Here is a 7,363-nt window from a genome sequence, read left to right as displayed (position 1 = left end):
CTATCTATCTATCTATCTATCTATCTATCTATCTATCTATCTATCTAAAGCAAATAATAATAATAATAATAATAAAAATTAAAGGCAGAGACCCTGTTCTGTTTGTTCTTTGTTTACATCATAAGACACTTTTCTGAAAATGGCCTGACTAAATGCATCACCATTGAACCATTAAACATGAAAAAGGTGAACTCATCTGCTTCAGCTCTAAATATGTTTGTGTGAGTAAGTGTTCTGTTTGCTCTAAGGCTATAACTGGACATTCGGTGCAAGAGGAAATCCAAAAACATGTTGGGAACAACGTAAAGAAGGACATTAATAACAGAGGCAGCACACATTAAATAAAGTACGAATGTAGTTTCATTTGGTGCTTATGAGCTCTAGAGTCCCTTTAAAATATCAAACCACTATCTCCCTTAAGCATACAAAGGATTGGGTTGCATCTATTATAAATGATAAGATAGTATTAGTAAGTGGACATTGTTGGCGGTAGGACAGAATTGAAGACAGCCCAGCGTTTGAATAGAGAAAGCTGAATATGTTTGAAGCACACTTGAGATGAAGAACTGTGGTGTATTCACCTGCCATATGCTTTAGTTTTGGAATGATGCATGAGCGAGGGCGCGGGTGTCTGCCCACAGGCATTCTTACATTGAAAGCTATTAAACAGCTTTAATAAGACTCTCCCTCAGTTAGTGATTAATTTCCTGGGCAGAAGTTTGCCTTCAAACAGATGACCCTAAGCGAATGAAATAGATTAAAGAATCAATACTGAAACATAGAAACATGCACTTCGGTTAGTGTCTAGATTTTATTGTCATATTATCTCCGAGGCTGGCCACAGTGCTGCTTCAGCAGAGCTCAGCTTTAAGTCGATCCCTAAGAAACTTGGAGGAAAATGAAAGTCTGTAACGTTTACTTTCAGTGTTGATGACGTGCTAATAATCCTTTAAGCGATTACCCTGTCAGAACGCAACAGATCACTCCACTTCAGTTGACAAGCCTTCTGCTCTTCATCTTTTTTTTTCTTTTTTAAAGAAAGGCAGTTGTTGTTCTTGCTTTTCAATTACAGTGTCACATGATGATTGTCCAGGCCTATTTTTCTAAAGGGAATAAGGTGCATAGACTGGCGTGACTGCACATTTGTCCCCAGCGAGTACCCCATATGGTCTTTCTCTGGGAGTTATATAACCATACCCAAGAGCCAACCAGTTCTCAGACTTGGGACTGTGGCCAAAGCGACAGGCTCAATTGGTGATGAGTCTGGCCAGATCTGAGAAGAGCTGCGTCCTTATGGCATATTTCTCTCTCATTTTATCAAAAGCATTAAAAAAAAAAGAGCTTTGTTTTTGTTTGGCGTCTGGACTTCAAGTATGAAAGCAACAAAGGCAGGAAAGCTCTTTTTAGTATGTTAACCAGGAAGACGGTATTTCTCATTTATGAACCCTATCATTTAATCTGGGATAATGACATCACTGAATTAGAAGACTGTCCATGTTGCTGTCTGATTATATTAGCGTGGTGAAAACAAGCCATAAAGACTGAAACGGAAAGCAAACACAGGGTCTTCTACAACATGGGACCTCAGTATTTTTCTTTATTGTTGTTTCAATATGAAGGTAAATAATTGTTGTGTGTGTACACTGGGAGCTATAAGGGCAAAGGAAAGCAAGTAATAAAAGCAGAGTGTATTATAAAATCTGATTAAAAATAAGAGTGATTAGTGTGGGTTAGTGGAAACAAAGAAAGGGAATGAGTGGGAGAGGGTGATTAAATGAAGCGCCAATCCCAATCCCATTATTAGTGATGGTTTCCCCTCTGCCTGTTTACTTAACACACATACACCAAAAGCTGGTGTGAAAGTGTCAGATATTTTTATGTGTTTACTAGCACACCGTCTGTGGTTCTTTTAAATTATAAGAGCCCCTCAGGCAGAAAACTGTACACACGTCTGTACAGCATCAGAGCGATGTCGAGCGCGTCACGTTGGTAGCCTCTAGTTTCAAATGGCTCATTCGACTCACAGCATGTGAGAGCCCTCTGGCAATGCAGCGCACAATCTGAATATTTGTGTTGGGCTGGCACGTTGTAGCTGGACGATACCATCAGAGAAAACACATCGGTGCCTCTGTCAGTTTTAACAGAGCAATGTGCAAAGTATAGTCCATATATTCAGATGTTTTTTTCTGTTTTTATCAGGAGATTTACTCATTTTTGTCACTCTAATCAAAGAACATGTGCAGTAATCAAATATTAAGATTATATAAAGAATATGTTTGTGGCACTCCAGCAAAATTCACCACACAGAGTAAAAGGGAAAATAAATCAGATTTTATAGCTGAATACAGTTTTGTGTGTTGCCTAACATGATGGCTTCAAGCCTCTGGTTGTTCACACATTACAAATATATATATATATATATATATTGTTTGCATTACACTGCTGGAAAGAAATGAAATCTATTTTGCTTATTTCTCTGCTTCTGTAGGGTAGAACATAATTACTTTAATAGGTCTGGAAGCCTTTACCCATAATTAGGTTCATTCAAAGTCGATTCTTATTCTAAAAATATTGTAGGAGTATGAATTTCTTTATCTGTTCAAATCCACTGAAAGCAAAAAGCAGGAGCATCGTCTCAAAGTGGTCTACAGTGTAGAGTTGATCTGTGTTCACTAGCTTATCAAACATTTACGATATTATAGTTAACAGCTTTACTTTTCCATCCAATGCTTTACACGTTTTTCAATAAAACAAAATAAAACCTAATAAATAAAAACACAAAATAAAAAGTTAAGGAATTGTTTAACATTTAAACAAATTCCCATGGTGTCTTTTTACACTAGCACATAAGATTTGGCTGCATTGATATAGGGGACATCTTACACAGCTAAAATGCTAAATGCTATGTTACTGTTACGCCACAATCCCGGATGAGCCCCCAGTTGTTACATTCTGGTACGACGACAGCCACCGGGATGTAATTAAATGTGGGCGATTCCACTTTCTGGACGCCTCAAGCAGCCATGGAGTCAAGGGTATATGTTAAAACTGTGATTTTATTGACAGTTGTGAACTTCTTGGCTTTTTGAAGTCTTAACAAACTTCTGGGTGAGCCCAGGCCAAAACAACAAACAAAACAAACTACTACCACTATTATTTTCTCTTACCTGAATTAAATTAAAATTAACCAACATTCAGGTCTCTTACCTCACTAAACTATCGAAAAGCAGGAGAAAAGGTCTTAAAGATAAAGTGGCAGCTCACACCTACAAACTCCTCACAAAACAATTTACAATGAAGGGATCTGACGTTAACGAGTGACAGCAGGTCTGAGGTCATCATTTTTCTTGTGCAGCACCTCTCGTCAGGCAGCCAATCCCCGTTCAGCTCCTCGGTGTCTTCCTCCAATCACAGCAGTAGCTATACCTGGACACTAATTTACACACAATTAGCATCTTCACACACACACACACGCACACACACACACAAAAAATACCACAACAGTCATAGCAGCTGTTAGATTATGTTAAAGTATCTAAAATGCAGCTGTGCGTACACATAACATGTACTTTCAACAAATGTGTTTGAAACTAATCCTAAACACCGCATCATTTGTTGTAACATGACTACAGTTGTCTAGATACTTCCTTTAAATAAATTTTAAAAAATTGTTCACAAAAATAATATTTGCCTTTTTCCTTTTTTTAGTTGAGTAAAGCTGAGGTGTAGATTTCTCTTGACAAGTTTTGGACAAATTTCTATGCAGAATTAATCGTAACATAATATAGTGGATAAAGGGTCTGAATGCAGGACTAGGTGGAGGCAGGTTTAGGATCCAAAAAATAAAATGTTCAATAATGAAAAATGGGCACAAATAAGTGCAGAACCAGAGAGAATATAAACACTGGGAGCGGTTTTTGGTAAATGCCAACACGAGTTGATTAAGGATTTGGAGCAGGTGGTGAAAAGAGTAACCATGAAACTAGTACAAGTATTAGCGTTTGTCAACTTCATGCACTGGCAAATCTGAAGGTAAAATGGACTTTGAGATCATTTTGAATTTGACTAAATGAAAACTCAACACGTCTCCTGGCTTTCTTCCTTCCTTAGATAGATAACTTTACTACTGGTAACTGGCATTTATAATGTATGTGGATGTTTCTGTTCAGTGCCCTGAGATAACATCTGTTGGGACTTGGTGCTATATAAATAAACTGAATTGAATGGAATGGATTGTTTTTCTGTATATTTATTTATTGGACATTTGATTCAATTTCTTTTGGTCAACAGCTCAATGTTTAACTTGTTTAAAATGACAAATGATGTGAACCAAGACATTTGAGTTGCTCCTAAAACTCTTTCCTTTCAAACTCAACATACTAAGCAAGCTGTGGCAGAGTAGGTTTATGTGAACCTAGATCCAAAAAAAGTGAATTTCCTTGTACCTTAAACATGTTGCCTCATGCATCTGAACAGCCACTATACGCTTATCTAGGAAAAGACAAGTGAATCCATGTGGGATTGATGTCAAATTTAATGCTGTGGGTTTAAAGCTGGCTGTAGGAGAGAGATGAAACCAAGGGGTTGAAAGCTGCCGTGAGATACGCGCTGCAGGAAGGAGGGATGCTGAAAGACAGAGAATGAGCTGTAATCTGATGAAAGCCTCTTTACTCCCCTGTCACCTCACCTTCAGGCCACAGGCGATGACCAAGGCTTACACATGGATCCATGCTGAGGCCACTGACTTGTCAGCACACGCAATCGTTTTTCCTTCACTTCAGCGGACACCATGACTTAGATTAATTTCCTTTAAGTGTTTAAATCTGACCTTTATGTACTTCAACTTGTAACTGTGGAAGCAAATGCTTCAAGTGTTTATACGGCAGCTCATTCAAGTATACCAGTATAAATCAATTAATCGGTTAATCAGTTAATCGCACAATAAATGAAAATTATCAATCTTATTTTCATTTATCGGCTTTATCCTCTCTTCATGTCTCTCTTTCTACTGAAGACACTGGATGACAAAAGGCTCAATTCCGGTGCTCTTCACTGACCCCTCCCTTTCTCTTTTCTCTTTAAAATCAGTTTTAAAAATCCAAAGTCATGTTTTTGCCTCGTTAAAAGCAGCTAGGTTGAGAAGCTAAGCTACGAGCTAAGCTAACAGGCCAACCTCCGGGAAAAAAAACCTCCATCTTGTCGAAGCTCCAAAATTCATGGTTGAAACCCGTGCCTTTGTGTAAAAAGTTGTTTTTCTCTGCAAAAAGAAGCTGAGAACTTGTTTACTGATTTTTTTTAATTAAAAGCTTTGTGTGAAAAATGCTATGCTAAAGAGCTCAAACCACACCGAGCGTCCACCGTTTTGATAACCAAAAAAAAAAAAAAAAAGTAGAGAGACCAGCCCATGTCACATCAAGGGGCCTCCCTCCCATTTTTCTTAGAGACATGCTGCTTGCTCCCTCACTATCCATCCTTCAATTCAAACAGTCTTATACTGCCATCCGGTGGTCAAAAAAGGTACTACAAAAAATAAATCAACATTTCTTCTTAAATTTGACCATAATTGCTAATTATGGTCAAATTTCAAACAATATTATCGTTTATCACAATAATTTCTGAGACAATCGCACAGAAAAAATTTTTGTGACAGGCCTATATACCAGACTTTTTAAAATAGAGAAAACAAGAATGAAACAATACAGTATAGATAAAATATAACGGGTAATAAAACTAAATCTACCAAAAAGAGAATATAGTCTCATCTTTAGTCATTAATGATTGACCTTACTCAGGTTGGAAATAAAACAGTCCTAAACTAGGTACTTACTTAAAAACAGACTTGATACCAAGGATTTATGCACAAAGTTTAATACCTTATTCATTATAAACAACTGTTCTTTGTGAATTAAGTGCAGCTGCATCAATTTTAGCAACTTTAGCAGTATGTAGCTCTCATTTCCTATACAAATCACTCAAAAATGAACAATATATTAAGAAGAACATGGTAAACAAGAAGGGCATATGCTGCGAACTAACAATTCCCCTCTGCTTAGCTGCAGTTCCTGGATTTTCTGTACAAGTAAAGTATACAGGAGGTATAAATCCCAAGTAAGCAGACCAGTCAATCAAAGATACAACAGTACAAGTATTTGCAATAAAGAAAGGCTGTCTGCTTCTTTCTGGTTACTATGCCAACTGTTATGACAAGAAAAGTTGCCTGCTCATTGAACAGTCTAGTTTGCTGCAACTGCATCATTTCTATCAGCAGTGATTTGTAAGTGAAATACTCGTTCAATAAATGGTCTGATACTATGCATATTTAAACATTTTCAAATTGCTTTTTCTTGAAAGGGCTTCTTAGATCCAAAAAAAACAACTATCCACAATACGGCACTACTATATGGCACTACTGATAATTACTGCATGTAAATATGTCTAATGGAGCATGAAGGAACATTTTTGAATGCTTCTTTTTGTAACATTTTATCCACATGGCTAAAACTTGATGTAAAGGTTTGATAAAGCTTGTGTGCAACCTTTGCAGGAAATAGTAGTAAATGGCACATCAGTGTCAGAGCTAATATCTCTCAGGAGCAAATCGCTCTGAGTTAGAAAGGTCACTCGCTGACATGTGCGGATGTTTATTTATAAAGCAGCCCCCAGAGGTCCGTCACATCACTGTCAGTCTCGATGCTGAAATAAAAACAAGCACACCATTTGAAAGAATGCTTCATCATTAATAAGAGAAGTCACTTATCAGAGGAGAGAGGGATACCAGTAATTCTGTTGCCCACAGCTTTGAGCAGATGTCTGATAGCTGCTTTATCTGATATTTCTTTAATTTTAGATTTGAATCGAGTGCCAACCAGATTCTTAACACGCACACATTAGAGGCACAGCAGTGGTCTTCCCTGTGGCAGCCGGACTGGATTGGAAGCACAGTCATCCTCTTAGTAATCATGAAATCAGCGACACACACGTGTTCATCCTTGGAACATCACTTTGTTCAGAATCAAAATCCTAAATCTAAAAAGGAAATGAGTCTTCAGCTTCAGCTGCAGGAGAATTAGACAATGATTGTTCGACAAACATATTGTACAGATACTGAGCTAAGCAGACAACAAGCAAATCAGTGCAGAGATGCTGCAAGTCATTGAAATGCTTCAGTTAGCAGTTGCCAACACATAAACTTTGAATTTTAGCATTTATTTCTTAATAATGTATCCCTTAACTTTTCTAAATCAGCAGTGATTTATTTACAATCACTTTTTGTAGCTAATGTAAAATGTAGTTTTCTCATTTGTATATATGTATGTATATATATGTGTAAATATATATATATATATATATAACACGCACACAT

General features: G+C 37.2%; 1 protein-coding gene across 1 annotated transcript in view; it reads left to right on the top strand.

Moving 5' to 3' along the window:
• tmem198a (transmembrane protein 198a) overlaps positions 1-7,363 on the top strand; it is a 35,146-nt gene that overhangs the window by 782 nt on the left and 27,001 nt on the right. The window lies entirely within an intron of this gene.

The sequence above is a fragment of the Nematolebias whitei genome, chromosome 13 (assembly GCF_014905685.2).
Source record: "Nematolebias whitei isolate Nwh7 chromosome 13, NemWhi1, whole genome shotgun sequence".
Classification (NCBI taxonomy): Eukaryota; Metazoa; Chordata; class Actinopteri; order Cyprinodontiformes; family Rivulidae; genus Nematolebias; species Nematolebias whitei.
This window is presented reverse-complemented; position numbering and strand designations above follow the sequence as displayed.